General features: G+C 44.1%; 1 protein-coding gene across 2 annotated transcripts in view; it reads right to left on the bottom strand.

Moving 5' to 3' along the window:
• Positions 1–20,391, bottom strand: part of znrf3 (zinc and ring finger 3) — a 90,329-nt gene that overhangs the window by 61,437 nt on the left and 8,501 nt on the right. The window lies entirely within an intron of this gene.

Raw genomic sequence — 20,391 nt, 5'->3', positions numbered from 1 at the left:
AATTGTGCTGATTTGGAATGTGGCCCGATATGTCGTCATAAGGGGCCAAGCTACCTCCCCTTTCTCTGCCTTGCCCGGCCAGAGAATTTGGTCCGCCAATTAGACAATGAGCTACGACCTTGCGAGCGCCACGTGTGTGTGTTCATGTGATTACACTGTAATGCAAGTGTTGTCCACTTCTTTGTTATTTGGATAACCGTTCTGCTGTTGGTGTTATGGCGCATAACACGTTGGTTCTCTGACGTCTCTCGTATTTCCACAACGAGACTGTAGTGGGGGTTATCTCAGCCATCATTGAGCCCCGCTGCCTGCCGCCTGCTGCCGCGAGGCACCACCGCCGCGAAGCACCACCGCCCGGCAGGGAGGGGGAAGGCAACAAAAGGAGCCATGGTTGCCTTGGAGAGGGGCCGGCCTCTCCAACTATGTCAACAGGGCCCGCCCCTGGGCCGTAGCCTGGCGGAGGTGAGCTGTGTGTGTGCGTGCGTGCGTGAATGAACGCTTGTTGGCTACTGCTCTATGTGTGTGTCTGCCCGGCTATACTATCCTCCTCATCTTCAAGCATGTCAACCACACCATGGCCTGGGGGCCAGGTAGGCCTCTGGGTTTCACACATTCCACATTGGGCTGGAGACACACTTTCACATCATAATATGGAAGGGTAGACTTGCAGGATGGTATGAGATTTATCAAAAGATCAGAAACGGATAAGATGTCACCAACATAACCTCAGTCTGGTCTGGTCCTTATTAGGTTCTTAGTCTGGTCCTTAGGTCTGAGACCTTAGTTCTTAGTCTTGTCCACCTCCTGGCTGAAAGATATCAAGAAAAAACGAACATTTCTAAATCAAAAGAATTTGTGGCCCTTTTGCCTTTTCTGTGCACTTGAACTGCATTGTATACAGAGCTGCTGTCTGATCTTCCTGTTCCCGGGAGCAAAGCAGCAGCAGAATCCCTCTCACCACTGGAATCAGCCGCAGGTTGAGAGGAGGAACAGGTACAAAGCTGCCCAGATGCCTACTCTGACCCTATATCACACACTGCCATGGGAGACGCTGATATGGCAAGAGAGAGAACCAGAAAGCAATGTGCATTGTGATTCCAGCTTCAATAATACATTGACTCGCACACACACACACACACACACACAAACACACACACACACACACAGTATTGTATTGATTTAACAGACACTTAAGTGAGTGAGGACGGGAAAGAGAACGAGTAAGGGATAGAAAGATTGCGAGCAAGCGTGGGAAAAGAAAGTGAGAAAGAGAGCGAGAGAAGAGGTCGCGAAAGCACTGGCTTCACAGCAACTCAAAGAGTTAAACATCAAACCAGCTTTACACACCGGGCTCTTTGAACAGGTCATCTCACCACTGAAAGGCCTGTTCAGCTGCTGAGTGGTCCGGTTCCCCTCCCCGCTCTTTAACCATCCATCCATCCATCCCTCCATCCAACCATCCCATTATCCCTGTAGTTAGCCCCTCATGCTGAGGTGATCAATGATACAGTAGAACATTAAAACATGGTCTTCCCTCTGCTGCTGGAGGAGGCAGTGGAAGCTCCATCCAGTTGCCCTTGGGCCAGTTCAATTCTGTCCCTCTTGTTTTGACAATCATTCAAGGAGATAGTGACTGGTGATGCCCTCAAACTCCCAGTGGCACCAGTAACAAAGACCACCAGATTAAGTATCTTTTTACTGGGTCCATGTGTAAAGATTCTTCTCCCACCAATCACACATTTGTACATCACTTGGTGAGCATGGCAGCAGAGATCTGTCTGGCATAGACCTCTGGTTCAGAATTGAAAGGTGCCCTTTCACATGTTCCCATCACCAAGTATTAACCACAGAGTTAAGTGGAATGCAATCATCCAAATGTTATTCATCATGAGTGAATAAGACTCGTCGTGTTGATATTTTATCGGAGCGTCAGTGGTCTTCCTTCACTGTATTAAGCATCACTAAGGTAAATCTAACAGTCACCATTGTACGATTTGATGTTCATAAATATTGATTTGGCTACTGCTTCGTATTTATAATTACAATATTAAGTAGTCCTCCAACACCCAATGAGAAACATCTAAACAGTTGGCTTTGATAACTCTTTTCCCCCATTCATTGTTTCACCTAATATAATATACTGGGGGCTACCGAACAACATCTTACACTGTATATATATAATGAAATTTCCAACTGCAAGGCCTGAGCTATTGTGTTGAAGACGGAGTGACATGTTAGTTACCGTGACGGTTCTTTCCACCATTATTGATCGCTGTATTAAGAGTCTATTTTACAGGTTGGGGGAGACAGGCCTAGTGGGCTTATGCCTCTTCACTACTGTGTTTGTGTGTGTGCGCCGCATGTACCTGCCAGTCACAATAACAAAGCAGGGAACAGTGTCTTTTTTTTAGGAGAGCGAGGGCGACCTGCACCCCCGTACACCCTGCGGCCCCTATGAGAAGGACCAAGCCTCCCTACCGCTTGCATTTCATCTGCCAGCCGACCAGCCAGCCAAGCCAGCCAGCCAGGGCCAGCCAGCCAGGGCCTGGCCCGCAGAGGCCTGTCATCACAGCCACAGAAGCATCTATTCATCCCGGCCAAGACAAAGCCAAAGGTGTACAGCAGCCATCCCAGGCATTCCAAGCATCCAGATATCCACCACTGATATCATTTTAGGGTGTTCCTGGGTGCCCATGCTAGTGTTTTATTTCGCCGTCGTCCTCATCCTCTCTTTCTCCCGCCATCTCTCTCCAACCTCACCCTTTTGACTTCCACGTCACAAACTTCTCCAAGGAGGTTGAGACGAATAGAGAAAGACCTGTGTTAGAAACCCAGGTCTCCACTGCTCATTTTCCTCATGGATGAATGCACAGCTTCCATCAGTTCGAGTATTGAACTACTGTTCAGAGACACTTTCTCACAAGGTTGGAGACAATGTGAGGCGACAACATGAGGTGGAGTGCCCTCAAATCAAAGATGCTAAGGTTGTGTAGAAGCCTATCACAGTTTGCATAGTTGGAGCATTGGTCATGTTTCAGCAGACGGGGGCGTTCGCATTACTGAGAACCCCTTAGCCAAATGGCACATTCTCCACCTGCAGATACCATCAGCCTCCATCCCTCTGTCTCCCCCTCTCTCTTCTATTTCTCCCCCCCTCCCCCCTCTGTCTCTCTGGCCATGTGTGCTGGCCAGAGATAAAGGAGTCAGAGATAAGAGGAAACACAAGTCGTGATGAAATACACATTGCTGGCAGTAGAGCAGAACAATGCAACAGAGACAATGGGGGAGTGTGGGGGGAGAGAGAGAAAGGAACACAGAACAAGGGCTGCTAGAGTAAGGACTATACAGAAGAGCCAGGATAATGGTTTGTTGTTGTTTTTGTTCTCTTAGTGTTGGAAATGTCCCCTTCTACTGCAGAGTAGTACAAAGAATAAGCTGAAGGGAATGGTCATAAAGTGACCCATTTGGTGGATCGTGTTTCACGTGACATTTGGGATGCACAAAAAAAAAGGCATCATAATTTATTGAACAAAATATACCAATGTTGGTGTATTGCACTAAATAGCCATTAGGATACTTTTAGGTATTAATGATATAAGCCAAATATACATTTACAGGGTCACCCCCCCACCACCACATTTTGCAAAGGGTTGAACATTTAAAAGAAGATAACCAACAGGGACACAAAGCCATAATCTGTCCGGTGGCAGCAGCACAGTTCTTTTGAAAAAACAAGAGTGGGTGTGAATACATCCAGACTGTTGACAAGGAGAGAGAGAGACAGGTGGAGAGAGAGAGAGACAGGTGCCACGTTGACACCAGCGACCTCAGGGGACGTATGCATCCTAGAGTAGGGTCCCCTTTCAACATAGACCCTGCTGCCGTGTGTGTGTGTGTGTGTGTGTGTGTGTGTGTGTGTGTGTGTGTGTGTGTGTGTGTGTGTGTGTGTGTGTGTGTGTGTGTGTCTGTGTGTGTGTGTGTGTGTGTGTGTGCTTGTGTGGGTGTGTGTGTCCTATCTTGCATCCAGCGCAATTGACTTTCTACACCGACGCATACATCTTTGCTAGTTTGCACCCGGCGCAAAGCCGATTTTCCCCGCAGCAAACCTGCGCCACTAAACTTGCTCCCTGAGAGGCGTGTCGGCGAAAAGCAGAGGCATGTTCTGGCGCAAATGATAGATATCATTTGCTATCTTACAGATCGATAGAGCAGTTGCTCAACTGACCGAAAAACACCTGGTCTAAGTGCACTAGTGGATAGCGCAGTTGTTGTTGCTATTTTGACGTAGCCTACCATGGCAGGTCAGAACTGCAACATTTTCCCATAGCGGCTGCATGAATGAACACTCTAGTAGGCTATGCCATGCGTTAAAATAATAATAATAATGATAAACTCGAACAAAGTAGGCTATATCCCAGCCTTCCAAAACTAAATCTCGTTTTAGGGTAAATGATAACGTTGGTTAAATTATTTGGCCAAGAACAGATGATACAGCGGTAATAAGTTGGATTTAAATCAATGCATCTGCAAACACTGTAAAGCAAACACCTACTTTCTTGACACAGACATCGTATACAAGCCCATAACGTTTAGGATTGATGAGTATTTGATCGTGAGAAAACAGTTTTACCGCGAGTGAGTGTTAAAAAGAATGAATGAATGCAGGCGCGTGTGTGCATCCATCTGTTTAAACACACGCAAACTAAACAGGTAACGCATACAGTCCATGGCAATGTACATTAACGGGGGGACACATGCATATTAGGAACACAATTCGATAACGATAATGTATACAATAGGCCTACTGGTAAGAAACGATGTGTGTTAATGTGTTGCCGCATGTCATTAAATTCTTGGCTGCAATTTACATGACGACTCAGTATTTTGGAAGTTGTAGAAGAAAACGCTATTCCATGTGTGAATCAGGCCATTGGTGTCACTAGGCTGCTTCATTCGGGGCTAATAGGCCCGGATATTATTTAATTCGCCCTGAATCGTATTTAAAAAAATAAAAATTAAATTGCTTGCTTTACACTAGAAAAAATATGGGGATTCCAGGGGCATCTCAAAGTAGCCTAGTCCTTCTTGATAGCCCTTCTGGAAAGAGAATAAACGATTAAAAAACACAACCAGACTGTTAACCACCTCAAGCGAATTAACCTATCCTATCTCCAGTCATATATATATATATATATAAGGTCTGTCTCACTTGTTTTCATGTTTCTCTTGGGATAAGCTGCACGGCAGTCAGCAACTATAATAAACAGCGTATTTTGTGTATTTATGTAAAGCATTCTGAAAATTGCATGCGCAATAAAGCATACAAAAGAATTTGCATTTTTCCTTTCCCTCTGGCTAAGCCCCGGATATTTCAGAAACCTCGAAACCCCCCTGAATTAGGTCATATTATTTGGCAATCAACTGAGCCATTTGAAATTCATGAAATTCATGTGGTCATGCATCTGTCTCATCGGAGACTGTAAACGCGCTGTCAAAATATCAACTCGTCAGGTTAAAATGCGCTCATGGCTCTTAAAGGCCCACTATGCAGGATCGGCCATTTCTTCGCTGTTTTCTCGGTTTGCACACACACTTTTTTCTACACAGCTTTTCCTTCAGCTTCATAGTAGATATTTTACAACACTGTCGTAACAACTCGCTGACGACCCTTCCCCATCCACTTCTACGTTAGCTAGCCATGTGCATTTGTTTTCAAAGAAGCCGGCGAATGTGTGGAGCCATGTCCGAGGTAGGTGTTCCCTGTTAATAAAGAGTAGACAAGGTTATACATTTTGAAATGGTATATTTGTGTTACAATAAACATAAACCCATTCTTCTTTATAGTTGATGGGGAGATGGTATATCCTAGATTAGAATTGTTTTATCTTTGGTTGTTGAAGTGTTGGCCGAAATAATAAATAAGGCCAAAAACATTTTTTTGTTCGGTTCCGGTTTCCGACCGACCCTGTCAATATATGTGCGACCCAAATTATATCATGAACTTTAAAAAATAAATAAACTATAATTACGTTTTTGTACAGCACATCTTCATTCTGTACAAGGACGAGCGAATTTTCTCGTTTTTAAATGAAAAAACAACCTACCTATCAATCGCTGCTGCTGGAAAAAATAAAATAAAAAAATAAAATAAATTCCCTCCCTACCAATGACCTCAACTGACAAACAACAGGAACCAAACTTTTTTTTTTTTTTAGGCCTAACGATAGCATTTTGCGCAGCAATCTTACATTTATGTATCTGCTCAAGTACGTCACTTGTATACGCAGGGAGATGGATTCAGACATCGAGAGGGGTATGCTGTCGCCAGTCCCGGCAGGAGAGTTGTCATAGCACCACCTTTCTTTCATTTGTTAATTAATACACACTTTTTGGTTAGAAAAATATTTATTTGGGTTATTGAAAAAAATGCAAGTGACAGTTCTTCGTGGTTTATTTTTTGCCTTACGGCTGTTATGTAGCATCTTCTTCACGGTTCTCTCGATTTCATTGTGACATTTGTACCCGCACAAGTTCAGATGTGGGTGGTGGCTGTACTGGGGCAAGCAGGCCGAGCCATCTTGGGTCATCAAGCCTCGTAACGATAACTCATAACAATGCCTTTTGCCAACGCTTGTAACTAAGAAAAATTACAAAGCAATCTTTTTACAACCATTTTACTCGCGGGGAACTACACCAAAGGTATAACATGGGTAAAGCTATAATGGAGGTTCACGCCACAAAAAATTTAGCAGTTCTGTTACCGACGAATATGTGCTAACTAGCAGCTCGTGCAGGCTACTACATTATATGGCCAGCCGGACATATGACATGATATAGGCATAGGAAAATCAGAGAAATTTGAATAGCGGTCAAGTGATCTAAATAAACAAGAACCTGGATTCAGGGATTTAGCATGTATCCGGTGTATCAGTTCAACTCGAGACTGTGTTAGCTGGTGACCATCAGCCGAATGCGTCACTTGTTGTCATGGCTATGGCAGCTGTTGGAAATCGGGAAAAGCCATTTTAAGCCAAAAGAAATGGAAAATGTGTGTGTTTTTTAATAATAAATACGAGTTTCAAACTCATACCATTTTGGGGGAAAGATATTTCAAGGTGAGATTCCATTCCATTGCGCCATTGAGTCACACGGTCTAGATCAGCTGCAGTACTAAAAAACAGAACCAGTCTTCTTCCTAAGAGCAGGAGGCAGCCAGATCAACTTGTGACCCGACTGTCCATGTTATTATAGACCTTGGTATTTGTCTCGTTTCCAAAAAGAAGAGGCCATTACATCAGTTATTCAAAACCTAATGTTGTGTTTCCCTCCACTGCCTACAACCCAGCAAAAAACACTGTTATGCGCTCTTTCGCTATCATTTCGGTCGCCTGATGTGACGTAGTCTCTTGCTTAGGATAGTCTCTAAGCAAAGCAGCGAGCTCGAGAATCATTGTAACGCAAGGCAGTATCACTCTGAGACACAACGTTTATTCAGACGTTGTTTCTGAATAAACGTTGGGTTCTACATGACAAGTTTCCTCCAATTAGACTCCAAATACGAATGAGATGGGTATATTTTGACATTTTATTGAAAACAAATCAAAGAGGCATTCGCAATGACAGCCACGAATCTTTTCCCGATTTCCAACAGCTGTCGTAGCCACGACAACAAGCGACGCATTCGACTGATGGTCACCAGTTAACACGGTCATGAGTTGAACGCTAACACTGGGGGATGAGACAGACGAACAGCAAAACAACCATGGAAACAAACGTGTTTGGTAGAAACTACACCAACACCCCAGCAAGCTAGAAACATACAGGGCTCACAACAAAACGGTCGAGCAAACACATTTTTACAGAGACTATCAACATCAAGAAAGCCACAATGCAAAGAGGACAAAGTTCACCCAATGGTACTTACAATTTCAAGATAAACACGGCCAAGTCGGCATCCGATTTGTAGTCTTTTTCTTTCAGCTCACGCTATTCCTGAGAAGCTCTCCCAACGTTTACTCGTGTCTGGCCTCTCTGTCGGTCAGTCTCCCTTTTCTCTTCTTCTGTTCCTCCGACGTTGGGTTTCTCTGTCTCTTTTTAGTCGGCTGATCCATGATGAATGCAACAATCCCTTCGCTACTTGTGTTTATATCGAGCAGGTTCTGCGTTTGTGGGTCTGTAGTGCCGTAAAGCAATTTGTTACATCGCGAGACCCAAGACTCCAGCGAGAGTGGGCGGCGGGTCGCTGGCAGAAACTTGCATATTCCCTTACTCCGCCAAGATGTGCTAAGGGGAGTCAGAACAGCGACCAATCGACCCATAAGTGTTATCGAACCATCACAATGACTCTTAACCTGTTATATTAAAGTAAATTTACCCAAACACAAAGTTGCATAGTTCCCCTTTAAAGGGGATGGGAGATGGCACTCTCATTGGTTTATTTCACGTTAATGCCCAAACCACAGGCAACCCTTTATAGATTTGCATCGGGCGCAGGAGTGATTTATCCGCCGGTATAATAGCAACAGCAGCAAAGCCCCACCCACAAAGCTACTTCCGTTTTGCGCTTCTCACTTGAGTTTCAGACCGTTAAAACAGGGCCCTGTGTGTGTGTGTCCATTGGAGGCAAGATATTGTACCCAACTTTGTTAACAGCTGAAAATTTAACCTTATCCAAATGTGATAAGAAAGGAAATTTTAAACCCCTACAACTATAGGAAATTCTCTACAACAAAGTAAAAATGGAAATTTGAACAACTAAACCAGTTGTCCTCAACCTTTTTGAGCAAACGCCCCCCTTTACTTACTAAACCAAAAAGCTAAGGAAACGGTGCCATGCTGCTGTGATCCTGTGTTGACCAGGAGGCTGCACTGGCTGCCAGGCCGCAGAGCTCTGTCATCCAACAGTTATATGCTAAATGTCATCAGAGAGCAACCAATTCCAACAGTGCGCTCGGGAATCCATAGGCTCTTCAAATACCAGGCGGCGGGATATCCTCTTAGTTAAAGAGGCATCTCCAGGGCTAGGCCCGGCACAGCGGCCAACTGGGGGTGCGTAGGGGGGACACTTGGGGATGTCATTGGCCATGCTTAAAAGCCTTTAGGAGTGTCATCAGTGTCACTTTGAGTTGATACAAAATTGAGAAGGTGGCCGCGCTAAGCAGGCTACTTAGAGAGCCGTAGAAATCGGTCCACTTTCCTACGGCAGCAGCGCCGTGACACGGCAAAGACCCGCGTTCCATGCAGCGAAGTGCAGTCGCTCCAGTTTTGAGGAGGAAGTGCTGAACAAAGTGAGGTCAGTTTATTGTTCTCCTGTCATTGGCCCACCTTGTCTGTAATTATTACAGCCAGCATCCACCCAGCCTGTGTGGTCTTCCCCCCACCCTCATCCCTTCTCCTGTTTAGTACCAGGAAGGAGAAACTCAAAATAATATTAATAATACAATGAGCATTCTGATATGTCCTCAATCCATCGCATGTCGTCTCAAACGGCTGAGAGGAAAAACACTGTTGCCAATGTAAGCTTTTTATTCCCGGGTTACCAATACAGTCTAGTGAAGGATCATGGCTTCTATTCTGTAACAAGTTAAAGCAGAATTTCCCCTTTTGCCACAACGATAAGTTGGAAACCCGCACACTAACTGCATTTCTAGGGTTTGACATTGCCTAGGTGATTGTTTCTCCAGTTATTACAAAACAATAATTATGATCAATGTATACATCAGGAGCTCAGCCAGCCTCTAGCCCGGAGCCGTCCCGAGATGCAGATGGGCCCTAACACGGCCTGCACCATACAGGCACGTTGAAGCTGAACACTGGTAGTTAGACACATGCTAGTACTGTAATGAAAACAAAACTAAACCAAAAGTGTTGACATAAAAGAAAGGGTTTTCAATTAGCAAGAAAAAAAAGTGTCTTGCCAGAGATTTGGTTTACAGAGAAATGGGCTTGTTTTTGTTCTCTCTGCTGCAAGATGCCAGCTGGCAAGACACAGCTTTGGGCTTTACTGCAGTGTCTTTAAATAAGAGTCATATTCACCATGGTGATCGCAAAATGACACATGTTGCGGCCCTTAAGACCATAGAGAAGAAGAGCATGAGAGGGCAATCGACGCCCTTAATGCTGGATCCAACCCTCTCAGAAAGTTAATCTTGGAAGTTTTTCCCAACATGCGTCTGCTCTGGTCAGATCCCAGGAGGATGCTGAGAAATGAAGTAGAGGAGAACCTACTACAAAGGCACTCTCTCTCACACACACAGACCCCTACACTAGACAACGGAATAAACCGTTGCTCAAGCATGCCTAAGTTATTACAAGATGGTATGACCACAGAAGCTCTCAAATTCATAAATGATTGCATCCCACGTTGTGTCCAAATACTATTGAGCTCCCTGCCCTGGGAGTCATTTAGAAAACAACCATAACAGAAGACTCATTATCAAAGGACTGCAGGAAGTGTGATTCACAGATGGCCATTAAAACTTCTCATTGTTTTATAGCTGCTACTATTAATCAAAACGTAGAAAGGGGCAGTTCTGAATGATGTCAGACCCAGTCAGACTCGTTGGAAGTCAGAACGTCAGTCAGAACATCTTCAGACATCGCAGGGAAGTCACATAGACACAAACCTCAGTTTGTGAAAGGTCTACATGGTTCTAGTACGGATGGATCTATGTTCTCTGGTGGCTGCCTCATCTCAATGACGGTGTTCTGAAAACAGAAGTCATCACACAATCTAAAAACAAAAACTAAATGTGTGTCATGGGACAGAAGCTTATATTAATACCTGGAACCAGAGAAAAGGATAACTGCCTAACAAGCATTGAATTTGCTCCCCGTCTGAATGTTGGAGAATGTTGACTCACTTGACGGGCCTTGCGGACGATAGTCTCTCACTAGAGAAAGGGAGCTCTGTTCTTACAACCATGAACATCCGACAACACAAGAAACAGAAAGACTGTGGGCCTCGACTCTCATCTGCCACACAGAACCGCAGTGTTAAAGGCTGACCTCCCTGTGAACCCCAAATAAATAAAAGGCCAGCTGTTTATGTCCTGGTCCACATCAAAGAGGAGGAGGACCAAGCGGATCAGGGTCTGAGGCGTGTGAACAGCCTTCTGTAGCCACACCAACAATGGCAGCCAGGTCCTTTCCTACAGTGGGCCGTCCTCCACCGTCCAGGGACCTGTCAGTGGGTCATCAGATCAAGACCGTGGTGGCTTTTCAGAAAAGCCGCCGGCCGCGCTTTTGTCTGAAAAGTACAGTAAACACAAGGCCCTGGATAAACTCTGCAAAATACAAGACTCAAGTCTGTTCCTCCTGTTGTGTACTCTGGTGCCATTCTGAGTCTGGACAGGTTAGGGTCTGGTTCGGGGGGCCAGGTAAGGGTTTGCACGAGACCTCGGGCACTGAATGCAACCGTGGATAGAAAGTAAACTCCTTCAGCCTTTAAGCATCATGTTTAGTTCAAACACACACACACACACACACACACACACACACACACACACACACACACACACACACACACACACACACACACTTTCCCTCCCTCCCTCAGTTCAAGCAAGGGGACACCTCCACCTTTATTTGCACAGGAGTAGTTTTAGCCCAAAGGCTAAATTACATCATCATTCAGTTTGGCTGTGCAGCATATCAGGGCAGAATTACTCAGAGTCCTTTGAAGGGCCCGATCTGCACTCTCCCTCCCCCTCCTTCTCCTTCCCTCTCTGTTCTTTCACCAGCAAGCCCGGCCCCTTCCCCAGACTCACACAGCCTTTGATGTTAGCACCAAGAACTTAGCATTACAACGCCCCTCATAGTTGACCGGATCTCCGCCACCTCCTCACCTGGGGTCCTTCAGAGCCGGTCTCCCATCGAGCTGAGAGCATCGACTGGACCTTCTTATATTCAAGTTAAATGAGGGAGTACACGTACAGAGAGGAGCTTTGAGTCACCGCAGAAACATCTTATCCCTTGTTACCTTAAACCCACATGGACTCAATCCTCACACCTAGATGTATAATGGTATGTCAACTATGCAAGAATATGTAACAGTAAACAGGATACGCTCTTTGCCCGTAAACAGCAAGGGCCGTAACCTAGAAGTTGACCCTACAGCCAGGTAAGACAGTAGGGTAAACAAGAAGTGCTTTGCTGTCAGTAAATGGTAATAGTTAGTAATATAAGTAAGTTAAGCTTCTGTATTACTTCAGAGCGGGTTCCATTCATATGCAGGGGGTCCTTCGATCTGGATAAGAAACTAGAGAGATCGAGATGCATTGTACCACACACTACAGTACCAGTAAGTGCCAGAGAACACAGACTAGAGTACAGTATATGGGGGGAGGAGAGAGATAGAGAGAGAGAGAGAGAGAGAGAGAGAGAGAGAGAGAGAGAGAGAGAGAGAGAGAGAGAGGAATAAAAAGGAATATCAAACTAGACATCCCAATTAAGATCTGGCTAAAAATATTTGACGCCGTGATAGAGCCCATTGCGCTCTACGACTGTGAAGTCTGGGGCCCACTCACCAACCAAGATTTATAAAATGGGACAAACATCAAATTGAAACTCTTCATGCAGAATTCTGTAAAGTAATACTAAAATTCCAAAGAAAGACAACAAATAATGCCTGCTGAGCTGAAATAGGACAATATCCAATCGTTATTAAAATTCAGAAGAGAGCCCTAAAATTGTATAACCACCTTAAGGAAAGCAACACACTCCACAACTGGGAATTTGTGTCCTGGGAATCTGTCCAACACAAATCTGTCCAACACACAACAACCTGGGAATCTGTTCAACACACAACAACCAACACATCAGGCAAAACTAAATTATAAGAAAACAAATGGAGAAATATTTGGCACATCGGAAAGAGTCCACCAAAAACCACAATAAATTGGCATGCTATTTGTCCCTTAACAGAGACTACAACGTGGCAGAATACCTGACCACCGTGACCGACCCAAAACTGAGGAAATCATTGACCAGATACAGACTCAGCGAACACAGCCTGGCCATCGAGAAGGGATGCCATAGACAGACCTGGCTCCCAAGGGAAGACAGACTGCTCCCACTGCACACACAACCAACTAGAGACAGAACTGCACTTCCTGACTTCCTGCCATTCATACGAAGACATCAGGAATACACAATTCCCAAGGATTACAAAGGCATGCAAGGACTTCAAAAACACTCCAGATGCTCACCAACTGCCATACCTGTTGGGAGAAATACAACAATGTGCGAACGCAGCAGCAAGATTCGTCACCTGCTGTGATGAGGGAAGGACGTCAAACTCCCCATAGACTCATCCCCCTGGACTCACTCTTCACATAATAATTGCATCCTCTGTAATGTAAATACTGTGTATTTAGAGTGTATCTTTAATTTATCTGTTTATGAGAGATACTGTAATTTTTGTAATTTTTATAATATACTATAATATATATAAAGTACTTTTATAGTATAACATTGGATATGTAGAGATATTTTGTTTAACGGTTTATACTTATTATTATAATATATACCTTACCTTTTTACTTTTTATTTTATAACGCTGTTTATTTTATTGTTCACCTGCTTTGGCAATGCAATTGTATATTTCTCATGAATTGAATTGAGCGAGAGAGAGAGAAAGAGAAAGAGAGAGAGAGAGAGAGAGAGAGAGACTCATTGCGTTGTCTCAGTACTGGACCACTATCCCTACAAAGCAGCCCCCGTGGTGCGGAGGGGATGTGGAGGGGGGAGGGGTTGGGGATGACAGGGGGACTAAAGCGGGGGGGCAGGTGGTGATAAACATAAGGGAGTGTATGGGCTCCATCGTGGAGTCTGATATGTCCCCATCTGGCCCCACTGAAGATGACCCCTGGCCCGGTGTTTGGGAATCCTTTAAGCAGGAAACAAAGAAACAAAACCAAATTGCAGGGTGGTGGTGATGACAGAGTCCCTGTCACCCTGCGTTCACACCAAAAGATGCATTTGCTGCCCGAACGCGTTGTCGTTGAAGTTTTGCGGCGCAGCAAATCAAGTTTTGCTGTGCAGCAAAAGTTTTGCGGCGCAGCAAAGGTTTTGACGCGCAGCAAAAGTTTTGCTGCGCCGCAGTTTTGCAGCGCGGGAAGTTTCGCAGCACGGCAAGTTTTGCCCGCGGTGCTTCTGAATTCATTCACAACCATGGCCGACATTACAAGCATTGCATGTCTTTACCTGTTGTGGAAGAGGGAGAGACGTCGGAATGCCCCTCGTTTATGGCTTCATGAGACCATTCGGAGCCTGGAAGGCTGGTGCTGCCTGCTACCCAACTGGGTTTTGTTTTGGGTTGTTATTCTAGCCCTTTAGCATACTCATAGTTTAGTTTAACTGTAAACACAACTACACTACAAAATGCTGATTTGTGGGTTTTTTCGAGTTACTAAATAAATGTAACGGTAGTGAACTCGAGGTCACTCCAAGGGAGTAACACTGATTGGCTGTTACGGCATTTCACTCAGTGGCAACGCCTCAGTGGCAACGCTGTTGAACGCTGATTGGCTGTCATCACGCGTGTGCTGCCGAAAAGTTGAAATATTTCAACTCGAGCAGCATTTGACGCGCCGCAAAATACGTGAACAGGCACGGGCGTGCTGCGCTGCAAATCCTATTTTGCCGCGCCGCAAATCAAATCAAAAAAGTGCTGCGGCAGCAAAGCAGCAACGCGTCTCTACATTCACTTTGAATGGGATCGTGCTGTGCGGCAACTTTTTGCATCTTTTGGTGTGAACGCAGGGTCAGAGTTAATGTGATGCATCAGAGAATGGCTGACTGAGGGCCAATACAGAGCCAATAAAGTGACCATAAGAACCAGAGATGTGATGATAAATAGGAGTACTGTAACGTCCGCTTACATTTGACAAACATTTGTGATAATTACTTATTGAGGTACATAAAATAACGTAAATTGAACCTGCAAAGTGGATGAAATGACTCATCCCTCTCTCTCTCTCTCTGTCTGTGTCTGTGTGTCAGTGGGTCTGTGTGTCTGTGTGTCTGTGTGTGTTGCACATGTATTTCTCCTGATTTAGGTTTTTGCATATGTTCATATTTAGGTCAGGACACAAAGAGGAGAAGGAAAATACCCAATGGTCCAAGGAGGGAGAGAAGGAAAGGAGGGATGGGGAGAAGAGGGGAGAGGAGGGAGAAGGGGGAGAGGAGAGGATCCCATCCTATCGTCTTCTCAGCCAAAGGGAAGTCAAAACCTGAACTGGCAAAACATGTACCGTGGTGGCGTTTATTCAGCACATTCCTGTAGAACAACAAAGGCCCGGCGCTGGCGTTTCATAACCCTCCGTACCGCGGCTCTTTGTCTTCAGGCTCTGTGTGTCCGTGGTTGCAGGGAGGAGGAGGAAGGGGGGGTTGCTTTTCATCCTATTTGGACAAAGCCAGATACACTGGGGGACTTTCACAATGTAGAACAAAAATTTCACCTGATCCAGGTGAAATGTATTGACTTCTTACCAAAGGAGGCATTTCTGATAAAAGCCTACACGTTCCCGTTAAAACATGGCATCTTTATCAGGCCAGCATCTCTTCGTTGCAGGTGTTGCATTACAACATTGGTATATGTGTGCAGGGCATCACATAGGAAAGAAGAAAGACATAGCCAGGGCCATTATTAACATATTAATTCATGTGTCACCAAGATAATACAAGAACTTCATCATATAAGCCCTGACAAAATGCTAAGAGACCAAAGAAATTATGAGCTGGATGCTAGGAAGACAGAGATGGAAACAGAGTAAGTAAAACGAAGAGAGAGAAGAAAGAAAGAAAGAAAGAAAGAAAGAAAGAAAGAAAGAAAGAAAGAAAGAAAGAAAGAAAGAAAGAAAGAAAGAAAGAAAGAAAGAAAGAAAGAAAGAAAAAACAGATTTGACTGCTAATCTCCTTCTGAGTGGCTCAGAAGGAGTGGCTCAGAAGGAGCCACTCAGCCTCCTTAGACGTGCAGCTCAGACCCCGTCCACACGGAGCCGTGTGGACAAGACATACGTCTTGTGCGTTTCGGCTGAGCCGGCGAATGCGGTGCCCGAAACCGCACATTTCTGAAACCACCCTCGGAGGTGGTTTCAAATCTATCCAGACCTATGCGGTGTCGTGTTAGGATACATGTGGACGCCTGAAACGCAAACGAAGATGTCATTAGCCCCACACCAGCTGGGGGACGTCAGAGTTGCGTTGAAGTTTTTATTTATTATTTTATTTGCATTCTTTTTGTAGCTTTAAATAAAGCCCCGTGATGAATTTAATTACTAACTGTAGGCTACATTAAAATGTATTTCTGCTTAATTAAAAAGGTTGAATCTCTTCGTGACTGAATGTTTGTATACAGGCTGGCTGAATGCGCGCAGGGTTGATGCGCTCCGCCTTTTTCTGTGGAGAACCAGCGCCTTGAATATTTACTACAGCGTTTCTCCAGCTCGATGTGGTTTCTATTAGGGCCACACGTGAAGAAAAAAAATATTTTTGCCGTGACGAAATTAAAATCGACACGTTGACTTTAAGGTCAACATGTCGAAATTAAACTCGATATGTCGAGAATAAAGTTGAAATGTCATGTCGACTTTAATCTCGACGTGTCGTCTTAATCTCGACGTGTCGTCTTTAAACTTGAAATGTCGACTTTAAACTTGAAATGTCGAGAATAAAGTTGAAACATCATATCAACTTTAATCTCGACGTGTCCACTTTCCGTTCCTCTGTCAGCACGCAGGGCATCCTCCCAAGCGTGTAGCGGATGACACGAAGTAGTCGTCCGCTGTAATAGTGCGGCATTGCCATCAGTGGTTGCATTGACGGTTTTAGTCGCTATATTGTTTGGATGGAGGCCTACACCACAAACAATGACCCCAGGGTTATTGCCGACTACTTCGTGTCATCCGCTGCACGCTTGGGAGGATGCCCGTAGCGTCTGCATGCTGACAGAGGAACGGAAAATGGACACGTCGAGATTAAAGTAGGCCTATATATGATGTTTCAACTTTATTCTCGACATTTAGAGTTTAAAGTCGACACGTCGAGATTAAAGTCGACGTGACATTTCAACTTTATTCTCGACATTTCGAGTTTAATGTCGACATGTTGACCTTGACATTAATGTCAACGTGTCGATTTTAATCTTGTCACGGCAAAAAAAAAAAATTTTCTTCACGTGTGGCCCTAATACTCGATCGTAGGTTTCGCAATGACTCCGACTTTACGGAGATATTCCTGAACCGCATAAGGCTACGGTTACATGATGACGCTCTGAACAGAAGACGTAAAAGTGGCGTTGTGTCTTCGCATTTTATTCCGCGTTTAGATGAGCGTTTTCGGGAAGAAATCTGCGTGCATACGGTGAAGCAAAAGTGTGTGGAATTCGATTGGGTATGCATATCAGGCGGCAAGCTGTGATACACTATCACACAACACCGCCATGTCTGAGCGCATGCATAGATTCTTCCTTCTTCTCTTATCTGCGCCGCGAAAACCAAAACATAAATATAACCGCAAGCGTTGTTTAACGGGGACCGAGCAAAAATAAAAGTCAAGAACGCACTAATGGAAGATATATAACATATAATTGTCATATTTAAGGAAAGATGTTCCACTTATAAACCTGGTACCGTATTCTCAAAGGATCTTAGGGCTAAAAGTAGGTCCTAACTGGCGAATTTAGGAGTAACTCCTAAAAATAATGGGCGTGTCACTCTTAAATTTAGGACTCCTAACTTTTTTCACTAAGAGCAATTCACAAAGTATTTTAGGGCTAAAAGTAGCACCTAAGTCAAGGAGAGCTTAAAAGTCCTCAAGAGGACTCCTAACTCAGTAAGACCTAATCACAAAGAATCGTAAAATGCCTGCGAGACGAAATGTTAGGGTATGAAACTTGTTGTGGAGTTAGTGCGCCAGGGGTTGACACTAACGGTTGCCCGCTTGCCCGGGGCAAGTAAAAAAAATGTTTGGGAAAGTTGAGATTTTTTCTGGTTGCCCGAACGGGCAAGTGGATTTTGGGTGGATGTTAATATAAAAGCTATTTATTCAAATGTTTTTAGAAACGGCAGAACAACCTTTTGTTCCTCAAAACCACACAAAATAGAAGTATTTGCAATTGATCAGCGCGCTGTCTTCTCTACTCTCGGAAAAGCGAGTTAACAGACACGCATCGCTTCAGTGCGAATATAGCCCCGCCTTCTGTCACTCACTCGCAGTGCGGTCTCTGGCAGTGATTCGCTAAAGGTTAGCCAACACAGCTAGCCTCTCAAGTGCAGCACCTCCGCGAACGGTTTAGGTAGAAGTTAAATGGAGTAGTGATGGAGGAGTGCAGTTTGGAAGTACTTTGGATTGAGGCAAATTATCAAGGAAAGTCAAGAACACGGTTTTGGGTTTCATAACTGTGCACATGCACACAGCAATAGCGATCTTTTTCACGAAATTGGACCCTCACAAAATATATATTACATGAAAGCTGAGCCTCCACTTATTCCAACAGTCCAAACCATATCATTCTGTGACTAAAACTCGCAAATAACAACTTAAGAAGAAACGTCCCCTTTTCTTTTAACAACCAAAAATGAAGTATTACCTTTGTGATTTTTGTCCACAAAGTTGATTCTGATCTAATAAAACCACCATAAACAGATTATCCAGTATCTGGGCCAAATTTTGCAACTTAACATGGTGTTTTCAATCAATGAATAAGAGAAGGTTTCTTAGGAAATAGGTAAATTGCCTTCAATCAGAAAACATATTCTTCAGCGCAATCTAGTGGCCATATATTTATTTGCGAGTGTTTGGCTTGGTGCATTCAATTGCCCTGAACTTTAAATAGAGGTGTCAAGTGTCAAAATTGTAAGATATCTACCTTTATTTGTGTCTCATAGTAAGACAGCGCTCCCAACTGATAACGACCAACTGATACTGATAATTATTTCAGGTGGAAATGTTATCTTCCACTTATGCTGTGTTCCATGGCTTTATTCACTTTAACCAAGTATTATCCCCATTGAATATTTCGTTTGCACAACAATCTTTCTTTTGGCCCAAAGATGATATTATCGCCCTTGCAGTTGTGGAGATATAATCTATTTACTTTTGTTATGTTCTTTCCTGAACAAAACTTTTCCCCTGATATCAAAAATGGTATAGAATATCGATCTTTTTCCAGGAATAGTATTGAAGTTAGAAAATCCAGTATCGTGACTGACAACCCTACTAGAAACGCGATAGTGATTATTCAGTTAGAGCTACAAGAAACTTAAAAGTTAAAAAGACATATCTTTGCTACTACCTCTGACATTTAGTCATGTACATTTGCATAAAATCATGCAGGTCTACATATAACTTGGCGATAGCTTTAATAGGTTGGAACGGTGGACTGAAATCACTTCATGGCACGATGTGAGCGCTCGATAAATAAGTAAACAAAGAGAAGTTTGTTATTTTTTATGTGCTGAAGCTAACATTCAGCTTCAGTCTGAGCTAGGAGAATTTTTCTGAGCCCCCCCAAAACCAGGCCGGGTGCCTGGCAAAAAGAGGCCCGTTCACGATTCTAATTATAATTTGGGCAAGTGAACATTACATTCGGGCAAGTTGAACCTGACCTGTACTTGCCCGATGGGCAAGTGCTTTTGAAACCTTAGTGTCAACCCCTGAGTGCGCGATGCAATAACATCCCCGACTAACAGGAATAATCCGATTAGTCCCGAAATAAAATGTTTGGCCACACTACGTTATTTAGCAACAGGGGAAATGCAACTTTGCAATGCCGACGATTTAAAAATATCGCAACCATCAGTCAGCCGTGCCATAAACTTTCCTTTGGATATTCAACAATTACACAGGATCAAAGCCAACTTCATGGCAATTGCAGGTATGCCCGGTGTGGTCGGTGATATTGACGGGACGCACATAAAAATAATTGCGCCATCAAAAGACGAGGACGTGTTCGTCAATAGGAAGAAAGTGCATTCCATCAACACGCAGGTTGTTTTTGATGCAAATTTTAACATAGCCTACTGGATGTTGTTGCAAAATGGCCTGGAGCTTCAGCTACCCATGATTCGCGCATTTTAATGGTGAGCGGTCTGAGGCAGCTTTTTGAGATGTACCAGTTGGGTGTCACTTGCTGGGTGACAGTGACTATCCATGCAAGACGTGGCTCTAGACACCCCACCTCAATCCACAACCGGGAGCACAGTTAAAGTATAACATGTAAGTTATTACGCAGATTACGCTTAGTCCTATGCGTAAAACACATCGTATTGGCTCTTTGACGCCTTTCATTTGTTGAATCCATATTTATTATTGTTTACTGATTTCCTCCATATATGCTAGAGCACAAAAACATACACGAAATGTTGTGGAGAGAGGAATTGGGCAGAT

The sequence above is a fragment of the Gadus morhua genome, chromosome 6, assembly GCF_902167405.1.
Source record: "Gadus morhua chromosome 6, gadMor3.0, whole genome shotgun sequence".
In the NCBI taxonomy this organism is placed as follows: domain Eukaryota; kingdom Metazoa; phylum Chordata; class Actinopteri; order Gadiformes; family Gadidae; genus Gadus; species Gadus morhua.
The sequence above is the reverse complement of the archived record's forward strand: the minus strand, read 5'-3'. Positions and strand labels throughout refer to the sequence as shown.